This window comes from Scylla paramamosain, chromosome 5 (genome assembly GCF_035594125.1).
Source record: "Scylla paramamosain isolate STU-SP2022 chromosome 5, ASM3559412v1, whole genome shotgun sequence".
NCBI classification, from domain to species: domain Eukaryota; kingdom Metazoa; phylum Arthropoda; class Malacostraca; order Decapoda; family Portunidae; genus Scylla; species Scylla paramamosain.
The window spans coordinates 24,929,104-24,953,769 of record NC_087155.1 but is presented as its reverse complement, the minus strand read 5'-3'; the positions used below and the strand labels follow the sequence as shown (position 1 = coordinate 24,953,769).

General features: G+C 40.7%; 1 long non-coding RNA gene across 1 annotated transcript in view; it reads right to left on the bottom strand.

Annotated features, from left to right (window-relative positions):
* Positions 1-7,129: 7,129 nt before the first annotated feature.
* The window catches only part of LOC135100335 (uncharacterized), a 65,188-nt gene continuing 47,651 nt past the window's right edge, over positions 7,130-24,666 (bottom strand). Inside the window, exon 3 of the long non-coding RNA XR_010268615.1 lies at positions 7,130-7,442. This is a non-coding gene — a long non-coding RNA (uncharacterized LOC135100335). The remainder of the gene's footprint in view (positions 7,443-24,666) is intronic.

The window sequence follows — 24,666 nt, the reverse complement described above, 5'->3', positions numbered from 1 at the left end:
ATGAATAAGAGCCCCTGGAAAAGACAAGGAGACTGAAAGAGGACTGCCCGGAGCGTTTGATGTGCCGCGCCCCTCCTGCTGGCGGCGCGGCTTTGATGGTGGTATTAATAGACTCAGCACTGGAGGCCCTTCGTGCGAGCAGTGCCTCGGGGTTTAATGTATCTTCCTTCCCCCTTTACGCGATATGGATTGAAAGATCTGGCAACTAAACTATTTCCGGGATGCCTCAGGGTAAGTTTCTGGAGGTTTAGGTAATCCGACATTCCCTAACTTATGTTGACGTAAAGTATTCTAACCTAATTCATTCTAACTTAACCTAACTTAATTTAACTTAACATATTCTAATCTAATTGTACACTATAACTAACCTATTTTAACCTATCTTACTCTAACCTAACCAAACTTAATCTAATCTAACCTTACGTATCTTAACCTAACTGTACACTATAACTAACAAATTTTAACCTAACTTAACTTACTCTAACCTAACTTAATCTAATTCAACCAAGCCTAACCTAACGTATCCTAGCCTAACTTATCTTAATGTAACGTACAGTGTCAGATGACTGGAATAGACTCAGTAATCAAGTTCTTAATTCCGAGTCAACTGAAATCTTCAAAAGGGATAAGATGAATTCACTGATAGGGATAATAAGTGAGTATGAGCATATATTTTGTTTAGGGACTGCCACGTGAATTAATTTGCTGCAGTTAATCTTATGTTCTCGAGTTCTTACAGCAGGCAATCTCAGGCAGGGAAATCACGGCAAGCAATCAGAAAAACCGCAATCCCTCGTCCTGGCCAGTGCACTCACTCCATTATTCTTGCTCAGAACTTGACCTCCCTGACACTTTTCATCAGGCGATTTAAGTAAGCGTGACACAAAAGCACAACATACTTTTTACATCTTAAAGTTGCACGGCACTGGTTAACCTATAATAACGGTTATTCATTTTGTGATAGAGAAAGAAAGAATCCATTTTGGCAAACGAGTTGGAGCACAAAGGGAACACGTCTGGTTACTGGCCTATCATGAACACGAACCTGTTAGCCGCGGCGATTATTTTACAAGTTGGTCGCAATACAATAGCCAGATCCTCGTCAAGCCTTCCAGTCTCAATTGACGTTTTCGCCTTTTTATTCCATTTTCTTTCATTGGCCAGGACCACGCCGTGACAACACTCGCGGCCACGGGGACTGAAGGCTGCATCATCGCACTCCGCCAACCTACGAGTCAACATGTCCGAAAACGTTTATACTGTCTGTTTTAGGATTACTTATCACCATCAATAATACATACAGGCGGTATTTACTTGAAACACAAAATTGACTGTATTCAGCGGTACTCGCCACTGCTGTCCCTACACATCTTGGTGCCTGCATCCCGCTGCACATCCCTGGGTACGTGGGCCTGTGTTTATTATTTTTGGTGCCGGGCCATCTCCGGTTTTCACGCCTGGCTCCAGGAAAGATTACAAACAGTCCACTCGGCATTGCCCCGAGTTCTTAAACTCTAGCTTTCTCTCTTGACTAATTTCAATAGATTGTAGAAGTTACTGATGTTTGCAAAGGTATTTTCAGGACAGCAGTGGTAATTATTATAATTCAGCAAGTTCCAAACTGTCAACAGCAAATACATAACATCAAAACATCAGAACATAACGCACCACTTCTGTGATATTTTAAAATTGTTGTGATGAGACGAGAGTGTTGAAGAATATGAACATTAAGTTATCACATTAAATCAATTTATTATAAAAAGATCCCTTGTGACACTGAAATAAGTGAAGTGACAGTTGCTATTCCCGATGGCTGAAAGGCTTTTTTCACTTCTTATATCTTCTTCTCTGTTGTTCGTTTCAATATTTGCATGTACACAGCGTTCATTGTGAAACATTTTTTTTACTTTAACTTGTCTATAAATGGCATTCGTCGCTGAAAAAAAAAGTTGGAATGGAAACCGTCCGTTCTTACACGGTCTTTTCAGTTTACTTTCAATATCTATTATGTAATACTTATTTGTGAAACATTTTCCAATTTAACTCTTATTTAAATGATACTCATTGTGGTGAAAAAAAAATAAAACTAACAACTTGGAATAAAAAGCTTCCAATGCCAAAAAAAAAAAAAAACTGCAGCCAGCTGACACGTTCATTAAAACGCCAATCTGCAATGGCTCAATGTTCACATTTATTCAAAATACATTAGCTGTGATACATGAACCAAATTGCCACTTTTTTCACAGGTTTTCACGGGTTTGCTGTGTCCCCCACTCACTATTAATGGTGTGATTGTGTTGCCTCACATTCAGCACACCTGCACGCCACACCTGTCTGGCAGCACGTCCCTCCCCGCCACACCTGCACGCAACATCTGTCTGGCGTCAAGTCTTTCCCCGCCACACCTGGAAGCACTATAAATACTGTATTGTCCCCGGTGACTTGGTGGTGTCGCGCTGTTCACGTCACACAGGAGAGAGAGAGAGAGAGAGAGAGAGAGAGAGAGAGAGAGAGAGAGAGAGAGAGAGAGAGAGAGAGAGAGAGAGAGAGAGAGAGAGAGAGAGAGAGAGAGAGAGAGAGAGAGAGAGAGAGAGAGATTTATACACTCTAGATGTTATGTATGCACGAGACGACGACGACAACAACAACAACAACAACAGGAATTTATACACTCTAGATGTTATGTATGCACAAGACGACGACGACAACAACAACAACAACAACAACAACAACAACAACAACAACAACAACAACAACAACAACAACAACAACAACAACAACAACAACAACAACAACAACAACAACAACAACAACAACAACAACAACAACAACAACAACAACAACAACAACAACAACAACAACAACAACAACAACAACAACAACAACAACAACAACAACAACAACAACAACAACAACAACAACAACAACAACAACAACAACAACAACAACAACAACAACAACAACAACAACAACAACAACAACAACAACAACAACAACAACAACAACAACAACAACAACAACAACAACAACAACAACAACAACAACAAACAAGTATTCCTCCTCTCTCTTTCAGTTACGTTCCAATATACAGATTAACTGAATAATCTGCAGGACATAACGTTGGATATGAAGATACAAATTCATAATCCAGTAATCTGTGTATATCCTTAAGAAACAATGAATTATGAAAACCCAGACCTTTAGGAGACATTAACTCACAAGTGCATTAAGTTGATTGCAAGGGTTTCAATTAGGCAAAAGTGTAAAAGTCACCAAGAAACTCATCTAAACAGGGGGGCGTGTGAGACTTAAGAGGAACAGGAAGGGAGAAGTAAGCTGCGTTAATGTGCCAGGCCAGTCAAGAAACAGGACAGTGTAAAAGACTCGTGGGGGGGGGGGAGTAAGTTAACCTGTATCGTTTCTCAGACTTAATCCTTTCACTGCTTGTCAATCTTTTCCATTATCATCTACAGTCTTTTAAATACTTTTTTTTTTTTACTACTTTCTCTTCAATATGTACTTCAGCAGCTTAGCAAAGATTAGATTAACTTCATATTCTATTCTTTTTTCTATATGTCCCTCCAAACAATTCATTACGGTGATCTCAGTGTTAACAGTGACGACTATGGCAGTGAAAGAATTAACAGGGAGAAGAAATTGCCCTGTATTAATTGGTTCTCAAATAGTGGTAGATGAAACGGACTCAGTAATCAATTTGTTAATGCTGCGTCATCAGAGAGCTTTAAGAGAAGATTAGACAGATTTATAGATGGGGATGATAGGTGAAAATAGGTAGGTATATTTCATACAAGAACTGCCACGTGTAGGACTGATGGCTTCTTGCAGCTTCCCTTATTTCTTATGTTCTTATTAATCCAGGTGGAAACAGGTAGGTATATTTGATACAGGGACTGCCACGTGTAGGACTGATGGCTTCTTGCAGCTTCCCTTATTTCTTATGTTCTTGTATTCTTATTAATCCATCATGACAACAAAGAAACAAGGAACTCAATACACAGTGACAAGATAAAAGACTTATGCAAGGGAGATGTACAAAGTATCCTCTAGTTATACCACAAGCCAATCAAGAAGCAGGGGACTTAATGGACAGGGAATCATGTGAGGGAGGAGAAGTACCCTTTACGTTCCAGTCTAATCCAGCGTAATACATAGCGACAGTAAAAATCTTGAGAGGAAGAAGTAGTACCCTGTCTTATGCCTCAGGAAGATCAAGAAGCAGGACACTTAACGGACAGACAACCATGTGAGGGAGAAAAGTATTGCGTTAATGTTTTGGGATAATCAGGAAACAATGGACTTAAAACACAGTGACAGCGTTAAGACTCGTGCAAGGGGAAAGCAATATCCTACGTTATGTCTCAGAACGATCAAGAAGCAGGAGACAACGGACAGACAATCATGTGAGGGAGAAAAGTATTGCGTTAATGTTTCAGGACAACCAAGAAACGGGGGACTTAACAGACATGGACAGCATAAAAGATTCGTGTGAGGGGGATGTAGTACCTGTGTTAACGTGTCGTGGTAATCAGGAAGCAGGGGGTTTAATGGACAGTGGCAGTGTGAGCAAGGTGGAGGAGGGTCATGATTCACTACATTACTAGGAAGTGAGGGGAGTGAGAGAAATGAGTCTTTGATAGATCCTTGCCAAAATGCTTCCCTCTCTTGACTGAAATGGGTTTTGTTCATCTGCGAGAGTGAGGAATTCATAGCAAGAGTGGCGCTTCTCGTTGATTTCAGAGTCCTAAAGAAAACTGTCAGTGTTTGTAAAGGAGGTGTGAGAGAAAATGGAAAGCACTTTAATCCTTTCACTACTAAGGTTGTGTTTTGTTTGACATCCTGAGAGAGAGAGAGAGAGAGAGAGAGAGAGAGAGAGAGAGAGAGAGAGAGAGAGAGAGAGAGAGAGAGAGAGAGAGAGAGAGAGAGAGAGAGAGAGAGAGAGAGAGAGAGAGAGAGAGAGAGAGAGAGAGAGAGAGAGAGAGAGAGAGAGAGAGAGAGAGAGAGAGAGAGAAATACACAAGCACACACACAGACAAAGAGAAACAAGCAGAGAAACAGTCAGGCAGAAACACATACTCGTAGAGAAACATACAGACGGATAGGTAGACAGATACACATACACAGACAAAACAAGACAAAAACAGAGACAGAAAGAATAAGAAGTAATGCATATTTATTTTCACTTTTAACCTACAAAACTATCAAAAAGATAACAACAACAATAATAATCTAAAAAGTAAAAGTCACAAGGAAAAATGTTTAGCAGAGAAAGAGCTAAAACATAAATAGGCCAAACAAACAGTAAAGGGGAAGAGCAGCAGAACCAGAACCTGTGAGGGAATCGACTGCCTCTATTCCAGCAATGCCTACACGTCTGGGGAACCAACAAAATATTACAGAATTTTCCTCACCAAAAGACGAAATATTCATGCCGAAATTTAGGAGGCAAAGGGATTAGAGTGGCAGGGAGACTAGAGGAAGATGTGAGAGGGAGAGAGAGAGAGAGAGAGAGAGAGAGAGAGAGAGAGAGAGAGAGAGAGAGAGAGAGAGAGAGAGAGAGAGAGAGAGAGAGAGAGAGAGAGAGAGAGAGAGAGAGAGAGAGAGAGAGATTACATAAGACGAGGAAGAGGAAATCCGTTGTCTCTTTCAATGCAAAAAAAAAAAAAAAAGGTAACATACATTCATTCATTCACCACTACATTCATACATATACTTTCCCAACTTGAGAAAATCATCAGTGTCTATTCAGAATACAGTAATTATATAAAAGGATACGCAGAAATGACATTATAACTCCTTGATTTCGGAATATATCATCCTTAACTTCATAAAACTCTCTGAAGGTAGCTGTAAAGAAATGAAACTGATGTCCCCCCTAATGAATAGCTTAAAATCTTTGGGCAATCATCAGGACCACTTTCAAAGGCCGTTGGGATAATTCATAAGGCTGCCATGTCTTCCTTTTCCTAATAATGATGCAGAACCCTCGTATATCTACCACGAAAAATCATTCCCACTAATCTCAAACACTGGGCGTTCATTAAAACTACCTTCAAACACCAAAGAAATGAGAGACAGCGTGAAAGATGCACTAAATAAGGATGTAGAATCTTGATAAAGCTACCACCTTCACAAAAAGAGTGATAAACAGATCACTACAACTATTCTTGGAAACACTTTGAACTTTCATCAGAGCCGCGTTAAAAGGCCATCATGTTTTTTTTTCTTTTTAATTGATGATGCGGAATCCTTGTAAGGTTTATAGCATTACGAAAACACTAAAAAAAATCACAATCACTCCTACTATTCTTAAACACTTTGGATTTTCATTGGGATAATTTTTTTTCAGACCACTAGGATTATATAAAAAAAAAAAAAGGTTAGCATGTTTTTTTTTTCTTCTTCCTAAGTAATAATGAGGAATCCTTGCAAAACTTCTGCATTACACAAAGTCCCTAAAAACCCCAGTCATTCCCGCTATTCTTAAACACACTGGACTTTCAAGGAGATCATTTTTCAAAGACCCCAGAGATTATTAATACGGTTAGCATAGTTTGTTTTCTCAAAGTAATAATGATAATCCTTATAAAACTTAAGCATTACGAGAACACTCAAAAATCCCTCAATCACTCAATCACAGCCTGTTAAAATAGAGTCAGAGTAAGATGCTGAAACACTTAGGTAAGGGATGAAACACTTGGTAACACTTGACAACACTGACCACAATTCTATAGGGGTGAGTTTCCTTCGAGAAGAGATGGGACACAGCATTACAAATCCAACATGAATGGAATACTTACGACTATCAGTGTAGTAGATATGGATGTGTATATATGTGACGCGCAACTTGATTTAGAAAAGTTATAGAAGTTTACAAGTCCTGCTGAGGGGAGATAAGATTTTGGGCCAGAGAGAGAGAGAGAGAGAGAGAGAGAGAGAGAGAGAGAGAGAGAGAGAGAGAGAGAGAGAGAGAGAGAGAGAGAGAGAGAGAATATTTCCCCTTTACCAAAACTCTCACCACTTTTCCTTGCCACCCACCACACCACACTCCCTCCACTTTCCCTTCCCTCTCTCCCTCCCCTCTCACCATCTCACCCTTCCTGTTCCCTACGCACTCCTGAACAGTATCAAGCCTCCCTTCCCCAGAGATAAGAAAAAACGCAGCAGTAAACAAGAATATGACGCAAAAAGAGAGAGAATATTTATAGTAACTTAATTCAGGAACACTCACCTTCTCGAAGTGGTGCTCTCCTCCTGACGAAGGCGATGACGACGAGATGTGACGAGTGTTTTTTTATTTGTAATTGTTTTTCTGTTCTATGTAATCACAGTTTTTTTTAAGGTTTTTCTACAATTATGATCCACTGTTTTCCATTTTTTTCACTTTTTTTACTTTTTTTTCAGTTTCACCGCGGTCTCAACACCTAAAAGGAAAGAACAATTGGGTTAGTCTCTCTCTCTCTCTCTCTCTCTCTCTCTCTCTCTCTCTCTCTCTCTCTCTCTCTCTCTCTCTCTCTCTCTCTCTCTCTCTCCATACTTTTAACACGTCTGACTAAATATCGCTCCTTCTTCATCAGTTATTCCTTCAGCGAGTTACAACTAGTCACAACAAGTCACAACAAGTCACCTACACACCTCATTAAAACCGTCACACCAACATTTAGTAAACAGATGCACGAAAGAAAAAAAAAATATCACGCTTTTTCTTGATTTATCTTACAAATGTACACCAAAATATCATCCTTACAAGTAATCACCTCTTCCCTCAACCTATTTTTAATCAGTACCCACCCACACATCCATTTCTCCTCTCACAATTCATATTCCAGCTTCATCTTTAAAATCTTCCTCTTTTTTTTTTTTTCTTCTTCTTCAAGGGGTGGCTAGAGATGGACCTTCCTGCTGGTTTATTTGCGTTAACATGCCTGCCAATAAATCTATAACTCTTTCTACGAGTACTTCATGTTTCTCTTTCTCGTGTTATTATTTTTTTATCTTCTTCTTCTTGGTATGTTTTTTTATTTAATTTCCTGGAATAAGTGTATTTTCAAATGCCTTTTTCTTCCTTCTTCTTCTTCTTCTCTTCCTTATCCTTGTTATCCTCATTCTTATTCTTCTCTTTCTCTTTCTCCTCCTCCTCCTCCTTTTCCTCCTCTTACCATTACTACAACAAAGACCAAAATGAACCACTACTACTATTACCATCACCACCACCACCACTACTACTACTGCTACTTTCGGCAACTCCAATAACATATATTTCACTCCTTTTTCCTTAATCCCTCTTGCTGCTGCTGCTCCTCCTCCTCCTCCTCCTCCTCCTCCTCCTCCTCCTCCTTTTCACCGCCTCCATATCACAAGGCCAATACGTCAACAAGTAATAACAGCATCATCGATCCTGAGCAAAGTATTCCTCGTTTAGAAGTTAGGATGCGCCTGATACGAAGAGAGAGAGAGAGAGAGAGAGAGAGAGAGAGAGAGAGAGAGAGAGAGAGAGAGAGAGAGAGAGAGAGAGAGAGAGAGAGAGAGAGAGAGTAAAGTTGATCATATATCCATTTCATCATTTTCTTTTCCCTTTCCCTTCCTTCTCTCCTACAGTTTTCATCTTCATGAGAGAGGAGAAGACAGGAGAAGGGAAGGGAAGGGAAGGGAAGGGAAGGGAAGGGAAGGTAAGAAGAGAAGAGAGATTGAAGAAAAGAAAAAAGAAGAAAAGAGGGGAAAAATTATATGGAGCAAGAAAAGGAGAGGTAAATTGAAAAAAAGAAGGAAGGTTCGATTTTTTTCCCCTGGGAAGCTTCTATTCTTAGTATCGATATAGGATGGACTCTCTCTCTCTCTCTCTCTCTCTCTCTCTCTCTCTCTCTCTCTCTCTCTCTCTCTCTCTCTCTCTCACAGTCATCCACCGGAGTACACTGAAGGTTGAAGGGCCGAGAGAGACACAACACCTCGCCTCCCTCAGCCAGTCAACCACATGATGAGAAGATTTGCAGAGACTCATCACACCACATCATCCCTGCAGCTCCTCGTGTCCACAGTGGCCGTATCCTTAAGCCCCTGAGCCCCTGAGCCGAGCGTCCTCAGGGTGCCACGCAAGAGACTCGTCATGTTTGCTTATAATCTAATACGTTCCAACATTTACATTTGGCAGCGTCAGGTTATTTATTTATTTATTCTTATTTTTTTCCTTTTCCCTTCGTGCCGGTAACCAAGCATCATCGTAAGGTATTCTGAGTCACTTCCTGCCTTGGATGAGGTTTGAAAGAGTCTTGTCTTTTCGTGGTGCGGCGAGGGCCATCACGTGTTTTGGGAAGGAAGGGTGAGGGTGCGGATAAGCGAGGAGGGAGAGGGTGGTTGCGAGAGAGTGAGGAAGGATGAGGGTGGAGGGAGTGGATAACCAAGGAGGGAGAGGGAGAGGAGGAGGATAAGGATGGAAGGAGAGGATAAGGAAGGAGAGAGAGACTCGAGAGTGATGGGAGAAGTTGAAGGTGGAAGATGGTAGACGGAAAGGAGAAGAGGATAGTGATGGGAGGAGGCTAAAAGTAGAGGAAGATGCTGAGGATAGATTACTGAAAAAGAAAAAAAATGACGTTAGAAGGAAGAGTAGAAGATAAAGGAAAAAGTCTGAAGGGGGAGGCTGATGATGAAGAGAAAGATTGAGGAAGAAGTAAAGGAATAACGAGGATTAATGGTGCAGATTGTTAAAGATGGAGGAAGAGATTGAAGATGGAGGAAGGAGAGATTTGAAGGTGGAGATAGAGAGTGACGATAGAGTGAAAGCGTTGAAGGCGGAAGGATGAAAGGACTAAGGATGGAAGAAAGGAAAAAAATAATGGGAGTTGAGGAGAGAAGACTCAAGGCAGAGAAAGAAGTTAAAAGGTGCAGGGAGAGGTTGCAAGAGAAGGAAGCAGTTGATAATGATGATGGATAAAGACGGAGAGAGAGAGAGAGAGAGAGAGAGAGAGAGAGAGAGAGAGAGAGAGAGAGAGAGAGAGAGAGAGAGAGAGAGAGAGAGAGAGAGAGAGAGAGAGAGAGAGAGAGAGAGAGAGAGAGGATGCATCGTGTTTCTTAAAGAGTACAAATAAAGAAAGAGATTCTCAAACACTCCTGAGGGGCACCACTACTTTCCAAAGACTCAAACTGAAGTGACACTGGTTTTTAATGGTGCTTTTTACGGTTCCAGTGACACACTAACCATATTTCTACATTACTAACAGGAGAAACAGCCTTGAGAACCCGGCTAATCATCTCTGTGGCCTTGAAAAAGAGTCATAGTGAGAGAGCAGAGCGTGAGGCTGTAGGGACATGGCGGGAGATGACGGGAGAGGGAGAAGCAGTGAGAAAAATAACAGATCCGGGCCGAATTTTGAAACGCTTTGCTCTCTTTGCACGACTATTTTCAAAGGCCACAGAGATGATTAGCCAGGTTCTCAAGACTGTTTCTCCTGCTAGTTATGTAGAAGTATTGTTAATCTTTCACTACAGCCATAAAAGCACCCTTAAAAACCCGTGCAACTTCAGCTAAAGCCATTTGAAAGTAGTGGTGTTGCGCTAGTGTTTCAGAATATGGTCCCAGGACGAGATAGTTTAGAAAGTGAAGGATCCGTCTTGCTTCTTACGTGCATCCAATTACAAACACGTCCTTGGGTGAGGCGAGGGAGATGAATGACGTGTGTAAAGTGGGCGCGTGCTTATTACATTTGCATCACGATTAATGTTACCGGCCACCTGGTTCAGCTGTAAAGTATGTGGTGCTCGGACTTGTGTGTTTCCGTCCCAAATGTTGGTTTGTTTTCATTGCCACGTGTTTGTTTTGGTTTCGGCTTCTAGTTACCGAAAGAAACTGTGTCGTATCGTATCTAATGTTTCAAAAGAGAGGAGGAGGAGGAGGAGGAGGAGGAGGAGGAGGAGGAGGAGGAGGAGGAGGAAAAGGAAAAGGAAAAGGAAAAGGATAAGGAAAAGGATAAGGAAAAGGAGGAGATGGAGAAGGAGGAGAAGGAGAAGAATAATAATAATAATAATAATAATAATAATAATAATAATAATAATAATAATAATAATAATAATAAAGAATAAAAAAACAGCACGAGGCATTCACACCTCCACCTCTCGCCTCCCCACCTCTCAGCCTCAGCGGACCCTTGACAACAAAGCAGTTCATTTGTCAATATATCAATTTCTAATCGATTTTCCGGTATAAAATTCACTGGACACGGGACATCATTATTTGGAGCGATGGCACACCACACCAGAGGCAGATTGCTACAACCAGTCCTTACTTAACAACCTATTAGTACCCATAAAGTACTTAATTACCCTATGCATCAATTATCAACAAACTATTAACCGATTTACGGACATAAGCTTCACTGGACATAACAGCATTACTACTTGAGCCAACTACATGTACATGACACCAAATATACAGACTACTACAGCCCTAACCTAACGACTTAACAATGTATCTAACAACCCTCCCTCCTTACCTCCTTTCAAACACACACACACAATTCCTATAGCCAGTCCTTACCTAATCTAACAATCCTACCGCTACCTCCTTCCAAACACACGTTACTATAGCTACTTCTTACTCAACCTCCTAACAATATACATAACAGCCTCCCTCCTTATCTCTCCCCAACACACAGCTTTCCTACGTCTAATCCTCGCTTAACTGCCTACGTAACAGTCTACCTACCAGTCCTCCCCTTACCTCCTCCTCACTCACAGTCCTCTTCATCCCACCTCTTTACACTTCCTGCCTTGAATTCGCCTCTAAATATTCGTGAACGTTAACATTAGCGACTCTGCAGCATCTTTCTTCTCTTTATCTGTTAAAATAATGAACCCGATTGTTCTTTCTCTTATTTTTCGTCTTTGCTGTTGTTTTTTTTTATTTATTTATTTTGTATCTTTTTTTTTCCTCTCGTTCTCTCAATGTTTGGACTTAGTTGTTCGTTGTTTTAAAATTTCAAGATTTTCTAACCATAAAAACAATGAGAGAAAAAAGAATCTTCACTATTTTCGTATATTTCATTTTTTTTCTTTTTTTCGGTCTCTGCCTGTCTGTATGAATGTTTCCTCGTCTTCATTTGCTAATTCTCTCTCTCTCTCTCTCTCTCTCTCTCTCTCTCTCTCTCTCTCTCTCTCTCTCTCTCTCTCTCTCTCTCTCTCTCTCTCTTAGCAAAGGTCACGACAGCGAGCATTACTGTTAATTATGTTGTGTTATTTATGTTCTTCCTCATTTTCTCTTGGGAATTAATAGTTTTATTCATTTACGCTTCGTTCTCGTAGATTATAATGATGCTTTGTTTGTGTGTGTGTGTGTGTGTGTGTGTGTGTGTGTGTGTGTGTGTGTGTGTGTGTGTGAGAGAGAGAGAGAGAGAGAGAGAGAGAGAGAGAAAGAGAGAGAGAGAGTCACCACAGTATTATTCCAAGAACCTTTATATATGTATGTATGTATATATGTATGTATGTATGTATGTATGTATGTACGCCTGTAAGTAGCATCCATATAAGCAACTGAAGGTTTTAATTAATAACGAGTGTCTCCTTCAGAAAACGAACACGACGAGAATAACAAGAAGGTTCGAAACATGAAAGAGGAAAGTTGCTTCACCACACAATAACCAAGTAAATGAATCAGTGTTGAAATGAAGCAAGGAAAGAAAGAAAGGAAAAAAAAGAAAAGAAAAAGAAAGTTAAAAGAAAGAAAGATTATTAGTTAGTTGCTTTCTTACTTTGTTTGCTTGCTTGTTTGCTTGTTTGTCAGTTACTTGGATACATACATACATACTCGTACATACATACATACATACATACATACAATACATAAATAGATAGATAGGTAATATAGCAACAACAAACACTACAACTTCCAAGAAAATAATCACCAAGGATGAAATTTATGAGTAAATACATTGTTCACTTTTCATCTAATTAAGTGAGGCAGTGAAGGCAACGAAACTTATATTTATTAATTTATCAACTATCTTTCAAATATTAACTTCCCCTAAACTCTTAATAATCATGTTACGGCCAATGCTAACACTGACAGCACCAATACCGCTACAACTTTCCCTTACTCAGCTGAATTCAACATCATATTTAACATTTTCGTAACATCAACCCTCTATACATACACACACACATAGGGAACATAAGGCTGAAGTAGGCAGCAAGGAGGTTGAGAGAGAAGGGAGGAGGGCCAGACTCGAGGCAGTGGCGGGTGTGGCTGAGAGATGAAGTGCAGAGAGTCTCCCTCCAGCCGAATTATGCAACAAGTATTAGAGGAACAGCCATAGATCACAACAGAAAGTTAAGATGAAGCATGAGGTGAAGAGGTGTGAGGAGAGAGAGAGAGAGAGAGAGAGAGAGAGAGAGAGAGAGAGAGAGAGAGAGAGAGAGAGAGAGAGAGAGAGAGAGAGAGAGAGAGAGAGAGAGAGAGAGAGAGAGAGAGAGAGAGAGAGAGAGAGAGAGAGAGAGAGAGAGAGAGAGAGAGAGAGAGTGGTGATATTAACCGAATGAAGGATAGACTTAATAAAAGAAGTTTGAGAAAGAGGAGAGAAACTCGCTACAACACCAGAATACAAAACAAAATAAAAAAAAAGACCAACTCAACGAAAAAGAAAGAAAGAAAGAAAACGAAACAAAAGAAAGAAAACACAAGCGGATGACGAGATACACTAGAAATAAAAAAAAGAAAAAAAAAAAGAAAGAAAAGGAAAACGCAAACGGGTGACAAGTTATACGACAGAGAGGAGAATAAATAACAACACGAGGGAAGAGAGCACGTAGAGGGAGGCAGTGAGCAGGAGCAGAGTGCCACCATCGAGCAGGTAAAGGTGGGAACACTGACCGGGACACAGCCACGGTCCAGGAGTGAGGAGAAAGGAAACATATGGACCGAGAACTTCAAAAGGGTCTGAAGGAATGAAGGGAAACAAGAGTAAATAGAAGAGTGAACAACGAAAAACAGTAAAAAGATATATAGAGAAGCGGGAAAAAAAGGGAATGGAAGGGAAAAAGAGAAAGGAAATACACGGACAGGAAACTTCAAAAGGGCTTTAAGGAATGAAGGAAAACAGTAAATAGACAGGAAAGTAAACAACGAGAAAAATAAAAATAAAAAAAAAACAGAAGCGAAAAATAAAACAGGAAAAAAAACTAAGGATGTTGGAATGGGAGAAAAAAAAAGGGCTCTAAAAATCAGAAAGGGACGAAGATACAAATAAAAATGTTGGAACCCCAGAAAGAAAAAAAAAAAAAAAGAAAAAGAAAGAAAAAGAAAACTGAAAAAAAGAGGGTTCCAGTCTTAACCGAAATGAAAATAAAACAAACATACGAATAATGATGTTGGAATCGCAGAAAAAAATAAATAAAAAAAAGTTTCAGTGTTAAACGAAATCAGTACATAACGAGTATTTGTAAAGGGATAATAAAATATCAGGACAAACAGAGAATCCGGAGCTAAACAACGCTGGTGAGGGAACAGTATACACATGAATGGACAAGACAGCGGGGAGAAGCAAGGCAGTAAAGTGAGAGCAAGCCCGTACCGAGGATCACCGCTGAGCTACATGCATCAAGGTAATGGCCGGCACGTCACAGCGAGACCACCAGAGGCCACCAGTGACTGTCTCGGTACGGTACACTGCACGGCGATAACACGATACGGATGCAAGTACGATAAAAGTAAGGTCCGCTATTTCGACACGAGTTTTAGAAATATGGTACGGTTCGAGTGTATGAAAGTTTCTGTACCCTTTACGTACCACATCGCACCCAGCCGCACCTGCACAAAACACCTGATCAGAGTATGGACCAGAGACCGCATTCCCAAACACTTTTATCTCGCTTCATATCTCGTCTATTTCATCAGCCTCCCGTGAAAGAGAATTAGGTTTTCAAGTGCATTCCATTATTCAATTGATAGATTAACAAGAATTCTACACCTTTAATAGAGAAAATAATCATATATTTGTAGCCTTTGAAAACATTCCTTGTGAAAGAGAATTAGGTTTTTCAAGTCCATTTCATTATTCAAATGATAGATTAACAAGAATTCTACACCTTTAATAGAGAAAAACAATCGTGTCATATTCAAAGCCTCTGAAAACATTCCTTGTGAGATTCTGAAGCCTCCAGTGAAACATATCTAAGTTTTCAGGTGTATTTCATTATTCAAATATTAGATTAACAAGAATTCTGATCTTCAGTGGGTAAAACACTCATGTGAACCAGATTAGTCATATATGTGGTCTTTGAAAATAGTCTTCATGAGATTCAGAAGCCTTCACTGAAAAATATATAAGTTTTCAAATGTATTTCATTATTCAAACGATAGATTAACAAGAATTCTACACCTTCAATAGGGAAAACAATCATATGAACCCGATTAGTCAGATATGTGGTCTTTTAAAACAGCCCTTAAGAGATACAAAAGCGTTTAAAAATGTCCTCCGTTTTCGAATTAAAGGCCACGATTATTACTACACTAGTTTTCTCACTAGTTCTACCACTGAAGATGCAGAATTTTTGTTTATCTATCACTTGAATTATGAAAATACACTTGAAAACCAGAACACTCTAGGTACTGGCAAAGTGGCGAAGGGTAATTATGATCATACCGTGTCCTGACATGTAACCTGAGCCTTCACGGGTGGGTGGAGTCGCCTGGAGAGAGACCGGGAGGGCAAGGTCGTGTCTGGAGGTTCTCAAAGGACTCTGAGGTAATCTAAAAGCGGGTTTCTAATTCCTTTCCCGCAGCGTGTGTGGATGACGGCGAGAATGAATGACCTAATTCCTGAGTCGAGTCTTAATAGAGGTGACACTCACACATAGGTAGGTAATAAGTAGATGAATTCGCTTGGAAAATGTAAATAAGGTGGCTACATTTTTTCTCCTTTTACTGTAAATGGCTTTCGAAATTGCATAAAATCAGTGTGACAGCTTTGTAACGAAATGTGTGCAATATAAAGTGCATTTTGATAAGTCAGTCCTCCAAGCGTTTTAATCTCAGAAGAAAAAAATACAGGATTGCAGTTATTAGATTAAAGCAGTAAGGAAAAAGAGTACGGATAGGAATGCTGAAAAAGAGGGATTCCAGTATTAAAGGAGACCAGTGAGGGGAAAACATATAGATAAGAACGTTGATTTAAGGAAGAAGGTAATTCTGGTAATAAATCAGACCAGTAAGGGACGAAACTTAGGATAAAAATGTTGATTTATGGGAAAGAAAAGAGGAATTCCAGTATTAAATTCGACCAGTGAGGAACGAATAAAAACAACATAACTCTCATAAAACATTAAAAATAACCATACAACTAAGACCCATACTCAAAAAAACGCTTTGCTCCTTCACCACGAATATTTCTGAAGGCCACAGGGATGATTACCCGGGTTATCTAGAGCACCTCTCCTGTTGACAGCGTAAGAATCTTGCTAATCTATCACCAGAACCATAAAAACACCTGTGAAAAAAGAAAAAAACTAGTATAACTTCAACTGGAGCCTTTTCAAACTAGTGCAAAGGCGGAGCAGGTGTTTCAGAATATGGATAATTATGATACTGGTACACAACGAAGGCAACACACGCATATGACATGGAAAAATAATGCCACAGACTCTCCCATGAATTACAATAGTTACATCGCCACTCCTCCACCCAACAGATATGAGTGAAAAACGTACTCTGGCGTGGGTATGACTCGTGCCAAGACCAAGCAGCTGATGGTGACAGTAGCAACAATAACAACGGTTCGCGGAGTGGCTTGAGTCAGTGAGTCGTGCTCTGATCTGAAAACATGATGCTAATACCGTTTAAATATCCTATGTGCAGGGTTCGAGACAACACACACACACACACGCGCGCACACACACACACACACACACACACACACACACACACACACACACACACACACACACACACACACACACACACATATGAGCATTTCCTTATCCCAAACAAACACGCTCCACTTGTCCATAAAACTTAAGTCAACAGGAATCATCATTTTTATTCAGTTCTCTCTCTCTCTCTCTCTCTCTCTCTCTCTCTCTCTCTCTCTCTCTCTCTCTCTCTCTCTCTCTCTCTCTCTCTGTCCCTTTCGTTCCCTCCCTTCCCTTTATCTTTCCTTCCATCCTTCCTTCCTTCCTTCCTTCCTTCCTTCCTTCCTTCCTTCCTGCCTGCCAGCCTCCTTTCTTTCCTTCCTTCCTTCCTGCCTGCCTGCCTTCCTTCCCTCGAACAAAAAAGAGGAAGAAAAACGGGGATATAAAGGGAGACTAAAGGCGGCCATTGACTTCTCTTGACTTGATGACGAAAAGAGATAAGCGAGGGGAGAGGGAAAGGGAAAGGGAGAGGGAGAGGGAGAGGGAGAGGGAGGAGAGGGAGAGGGAGAGGGAGAGATCGGATGCAGAGAGCAGTAAACGAACAGAAAAGGATTGAGAGAGAGAGAGAGAGAGAGAGAGAGAGAGAGAGAGAGAGAGAGAGAGAGAGAGAGAGAGAGAGAGAGAGAGAGAGAGAGAGAGAGAGAGAGAGAGAGAATGAAGAAGTAAGGGAAACAAGAACAATAAAGAATAGAGGGAGAAAATTTGAAAATAAAAGAATAGGCGGAGCAGATGAGATAACAATTGAAAAGACGAAAATAGGGAACAGAGGAAATGAAGAAGGAGAGATGGAAGAAAAGAGAAGAAAAGGGGAAACAAGATAGGGCTTAAAAGGTCAGCTGAGAGGAGAAGGCGGAAGGGGAGAAGAGAAAAAGAGGAGTAAGGGGAGATAGGTGAGGGGAGACGAGGGGAAATGTGAGAAAATAAACACTTGCCAGATTCTTCCTCCTCCTCCTCCTCCTCCTCCTCCTTCCCGTCATAATTTTATTTTCACTCAATATTTTTTTCGCTCTTCTCTCTTCCTCAAAATGCGTTATTGAAGAGTTATGTAATTTAAGTTTGCTCCTCCTCTTCATCATCTTCTTTCTTCTTTTCATCAATATTCTCCTCCCTTTCATCTATACCTCATTTTTTTCATATTTTGATTTTTCCTGCCTTCTTTAGTTATTGCTTTTCTCGCTAAACTCATTACGTATTTTTTCTTATTTACTTTTTCTTGTCCTCTTCAATAAGGATGCATTGGAGACAGAGACAGAGAGAGAGAGAGAGAGAGAGAGAGAGAGAGAGAGAGAGAGAGAGAGAGAGAGAGAGAGAGTTATATTCATTTCTCTCTTACCGCGAAACTCGCTCATTACAGTTTTCACTAACCTAACCATCACTGTATTATTACCATAGTGTCACCACACTAAGTAGTAGTAGTAGTAGTAGTAGTAGTAGTAGTAGTAGTAGTAGTAGTAGTAGTAGTAGTAGTAGTAGTAGTAGTAGTAGTAGTAGTAGTAGTAGTAGTAGTAGTAGTAGTATGAGGAGGAGGAGGAGGAGGAGCATAAGAACATAAGAAATAAGGGAAGCTGCAAGAAGCCATCAGGCCAACATGTGGCAGTCCCTGTATGAAATATACCCACTTATTTCCACCTATCATCCCCATCCATAAATCTTTCTAATCTTCTCTTAAAGCTCCCTAACGTCTTAGCACTAACAACTTGATTACTGAGTCCGTTCCATTCATCTACGACTCTCGTTAAGAACTAATTTCTTCCTATCTCTTTTTTAAACCTAAATTTTTCAAGCTTGAACCCGTTATTTCTTGTTCTGTCCTGGTTACTGATCCTAAGAATTTTGCTTACGTTCCCCCTTGTTATAACCCTTATACCACTTAAAGACCTCTATCTGGTCCCCTCTTAACCTACGTCTCTCCAAAGAATGTAAATTTAACAGCTTCAATCTTGCCTCGTAAGGAACACTCCTCATCCCCTGTATCCTTTTACTCATTCTCCTTTGTACTGATTCTATTAGACCTATATCCTTCCTGTGATATGGGGACAGGAAGGATGTAGGTCTATTAGAATCAGGAGGAAGAGGAGGAGGAGGAGAATAAGAGCAGTAATTGCAAGGATTTTGACTCTCTCTCTCTCTCTCTCTCTCTCTCTCTCTCTCTCTCTCTCTCTCTCTCTCTCTCTCTCTCTCTCTCTCTCTCTCTCTCTCTCTCTCTCTCTCTCTCTCTCGCAAACACATGGAGGTACATTCATAAATACATTTCCAGCAAAATTAATGTAAAATGGAAATGACACACAACCGATTAAAACAAGACATAAATTCCGCGGGGCCAATGCAGTGCGGCGCCACACAATGGGCGGGGAACAGAGAAGCAGACAGACACACACACACAAACAGCCCTTAAGCCAGCCAGCCAGCCAGCCAGCCAGCCAGCCAAACAGAGACGGACACATGCAGGCAGAGAGACAGACAGAGAAGACGGTAGATCTTTAGTCAAACAGCCAAAGACAGACAGACAGACAGACAGACAGACAGACAGACAGACAGACAGACAGACAAGACAGACAGGCATAACTTTAGTCAAACAGCCAGACAGGTAGAGACAAACAGGTACAGCTTGAGTGAACAGGCAGCCAGGTAGATAGACAGAAAAACAGCTAGAGCTTCAGACAAACAGATAGACGTTTAGACAGACTGCCAGCCCATCCGTCAACCAAATAACCATTGAGTCAGCCGTTCAGTCAGCCAGCCAATGAGCCACAAAGACAGCCAACCAGCGAGCTAATTAGACATTTATTTAGTTAATTAATCCATCATTCACCCAAGCAGTCAGTCAACCAACCATACATTCAGTTAGTTAATCAGCCAACTTGTGATTCAACCAACCAGTCATCAGCCAGCCAGTCAGTCAGTCAGTCAGGTCATCTATCAACCAGCCAGCCAGTCAGCCATTCATCAGTCAACCAGAAAAATAAACCAGACGATATACAACAGCCAAACGGGCGTGCAAACATACATACATACATACATATATACATACATACATACATACATACATAAGTAGCTACATGTGTAACAGAAGCTCAGGTGCGGGCATATATGCATCTATAATACATGTTCACATACATATATATTCATGAGACAGACATTGGCATCCATACGTCCAGACAGACAGACAGGCCCAGACAAGGCAGGTATGAATATAGGATAAGGCATCTATCAAAGTTATAAGAACACACACACACACACACACACACACACACACACACACACACACACACACACACCAAAGGAGAAAAATACTAAAACAACATTAAACCAAAATAAAAACAAAAGACATCAACGAAAACACACAAAAGGAGAGGCAGAAACAATAGAAAAAGTAGAAGAAAGAAGACGAATCAAAAGAAAAAAATCATAACTGAGGAAGAAGAGAAAGAGACGAAAAGCGAGAGAGAGGGAGAAGGAGAGAGGGATAGAAGAAGAGCAAGAGGTAGAGAGGAAGGAGGGTGAAGCAGGGCAGGGCAAGGCAAGGCAAGGCTCATGACACCTATGACATGGCGGATTCAAGTCACGCAGGGTTCAAGTATTCTCAGCTGGGACGCGACTTGGAGGCTCGAGGACACTATGGAAAGGGGTGTGGGTGATGGGCTGGCTAGGGGAAGGTAGGGGAGGAGGTAGGGGAGGGTAGAAGAGGAGGTAAGAGAGGAGCGTTGAGGAAAGCTTTTAGTGAAGAGACGGAAGAGGAAGAGGTTGAGGAGGAGTAGGAGGAGGAGGGTGGTAGGGTGGTAGGATATGTGTGTGTGTGTGTGTGTGTGTGTGTGTGTGTGTGTGTGTGTGTGTGTGTGTGTGTGTGTGTGTGTGTGTGTGTGTGTGTGTGTGTGTGTGTGTGTGTGTGTGTGTGTGTGTGTAATCCTCCTTCGCCCCTAAAGATTATCAGGAAAGCTACAGATTCTACTAGCATCTTGTGAAAGGACTTTTTAGTACTCTCTCTCTCTCTCTCTCTCTCTCTCTCTCTCTCTCTCTCTCTCTCTCTCTCTCTCTCTCTCTCTCTCTCTCTCTCTCATCAACGACTTGTCATTATTTTGAAATCAAAGAAATTAACATAGCTGCTACTACTACTACTACTACTACTACTACTACTACTACTACTACTGCTATTATTACTACTACTACTAGTACTACTACTACTACTACTACGTTACAGCTGCTACTACCAATCATCTGAAAGCACAAGAAACATAAACATAACACGATGGAGGGAAGGAAGGAAGGAAGGAAGGAAGGAAGGAAGGAAGGAAGGAAGGAAGGAAGGAAGGAAGGAAGGAAGGAAGGAAGGAAGGAAGAATGGGAGACTGTGAAGGAAACAGGGCAAACAGCGGACACATGAGAAGCCTGCAGAAAAAAACACGTAATATTTAATAAGAAAAGCACCATTTTTAGAACATGGTTTTGTAATCAGGTGTATTTCACAGATAAAGCCCCCTCCTCCTTCCCTCCCCCCAACACACACACACACACACACAGCCATACAAACAACACACGTTTCTCTCTCTCTCTCTCTCTCTTTCTGTGCTGGTACGAAAGAGTGAGGATCAAATAAAAAAACGGAACAAAACAGAACAGAACAAAACAAAACTACATGTAGATAATTGCATTTTTTTCAGTCAGGGGAGGAGGAGGAGGAGGAGGAGGAGGAGGAGGAGGAGGAGGAGGAGGAGGAGGAGGAGGAGGAGGAGGAGGAGGAGGAGGAGGACATGAAAAGCCACAGAACAAAAGACGAACAGACAAAAAAAGAGACAAACCAGAAAACTATTAAAAAGGAAAAAAAGGAAAAAAAATACCAGTTATTATCCTCAAACAGACTCATTCATGAACCAGCAAGTAATATGGATTAATTACAAAACAAATGGACAGGTGGATGTACGTACACATAACACATATAAAAACAGAAAGAGAAAACAAAAATCCACCAGGATAGACAATATATGTATGTGTGTATGTATGTGTGTATGTATATGTATTTGTGTATGTATGTGTGTATGTTTGCAGTTTACAATAAATGCGATAAAAAAAATACAGAACGCTGACGTCAAACAACACACACAGTAAATGGCAGAATGACGTCAAATAAATTCATGATTATATTTCCATTTCGGGGTATGTGTGACAAAAGCTGAATCTCTCTCTCTCTCTCTCTCTCTCTCTCTCTCTCTCTCTCTCTCTCTCTCTCTCTCTCTCTCTCTCTCTCTCTCTCACGTACACCTTCCCAGCCACGTACATTACCATCACAACCACACGACGCCATAAAGAGAGAGAGAGAGAGAGAGAGAGAGAGAGAGAGAGAGAGAGAGAGAGAGAGAGAGAGAGAGAGAGAGAGAGAGAGAGAGAGAGAGAGAGAGAGAGAGAGAGAGAGAGAGAGAGAGAGAGAAAGAGACAGAGACAGCCAGACAACCAGACAGCCAGCCAGAAAGACAAACAAACAGACAGACACAACTTCTCTTCACCACCTCTTTCACCCCCACACCACCACCACACACCCCAACACCACTCCAGCCACTCATAACACGTTACAAGGAAGCCGTCATCTCGCCTCAACCAGGCCCCGCTGCCCCAATAGTGGTACCTCCCGCCGGCGACACAGAGGGCGTTGATAACAAGGCAGGTCGGGAGCTGAATGGCATTGTCACCTGTTGTGCTCGCCTTGATTGGAAAGTCATGCACGGGAGCTTACGTGTGTTATTGTGGTTATTTGTGTTATGGTGCTGGGTGGTGCTGTATTATGGTGTTGTTGTTGTCGATGTTGTTGTTGTTGTTGTTGTTGTTGTTGTTGTTGTTGTTGTTGTTGTTGTTGTGTTATGGTGTTGGGTGTTGTTGTTGTTGTTGTTGTTGTTGTTGTTGCTGTGTTATGGTGTTGAGTGGTGGTGTTGGGTGTTGGGTGGTGTTGTTGCTGTTGTTGTTGTTGTTGTTCCTGCTGTCGCTCCTGCTGTTGATGTTGGTAGTGTAGTAGTAGTGAGAGGAGGAGGAGGAGGAGGAGGAGAAGGAGTAATATCGCTGTTCTTGCTGCACTGAGTTGGTTTTGCTTTAATTATTATCCTAAATTTAATCACCAATACCAACATCAACAATTAAATAAGAACATTAGCATAACAATTAATACTTCAGTGAATGGTTCGGTCATTTCCCACATTCGTAAATATGAACAGTGTAAATTTTAGCGTACGTAACCCCGCTATCACTATTAAAGAGGCGGACACACACACACACATACACACACACACACAAACACACACACACACAAACACACACACACACACACACACACAGCACGTCAGCATCGCCACAGTACAGTTTCTCTCGTCACTACAACACTACAACATCACTACAGAACGAGCAATTCAGGACATCACAACTTTTACTCGTTTGAATCACTGTGTCACTTCCTCGTTCATTTTTCACCTCCACTATCACCACCACAACCACCACCACCACCACCAAAACCACCATAAAGAACAACAATAGCAATATTACCACTACCACCAACACCAACACTATAAATAACATTAACAGCACCACTAATAACAACACCAACAATCACGAGAGTATTAGCACGTAAAACTATCGCCATCACCCTCACCACCAACACATCACCATCATCATTTCGCCTTTTCACTATCACCATCATCCACCCACTATCACCACCACCATAACCACGACAAAACCATCGCCACAACACCATCATCACAATTATTTCGCCATTTCATCACCATCACCACCAACACCACAAGCATCACCACCATAACCACAAGAGTAATGACACGCAGAACCATCACCATCACCATCACATCATCATCATTCCTTTTTTCATCACTATCACCCCCAAAACATCATCATCATCACAATTTCACCTTTTCAACACCACCGCCATCATCACCATCACAACCACAGCCCAAAAACAGAATTTGGCCACATATTTACATAACTACAACCACAAATAAGTGACCGTAGCTGCAGATAATGAATACTTAATGACACAAACATTAGTCTTTCGTGACAAGAGATTAACTGGCTGGCTAAGCACGTATTTCAAAATAAGATGAAATGCAAAATGTAAAAAAAAAAAAAAGAAAAACTCTGCTATTAATTAAGGTAAAAGATGATTCAGTTGTAATTTTTTTTTTTTTTAACAGGTAAGGAAATAAAGACTCAATAGTGAGTTATGTTTTCTTGCGGGTAAACGATGCACAGTATACGTTCAGAATGTTTGTTTATCATCAAAATCAGTCAACGAGGTCGCTGTTACAGGAAATCGGTCAAAAAAGTATAAATAAATAAATAAATAAATAAATAAATAAATAAATAAAAACAAAATAAGTCAGAAATAAAAGTCAAATAAAAAACTAGACAAATAAAAAAAAAGGAAAATCTAATAACAGAAGATTAATGAGTTATTAAAGCAAAAAAAAAGATTAAAAAATATTCACTCGCACAAATCTTTAACCCTCGCAATGAACAAGACACGAAAATAAATTGAGGATTATCTTACAAACAAAAATAACGCACAAAACAAGTTCAGAACGTCCTGTTTCACTGATTGGACAAAATATCAGATTCAGGATCATACCAGCCAATTACAGCCACACAAAATGCAGACTCCGCCTCACCACACGAAACCCATACAAACAGCTCACAATATTCAATCATCAGTGTCTTACGAAAAAGAGAAAGAAATAAAATCATACAACATAACAAAGTACTCATGGTAGA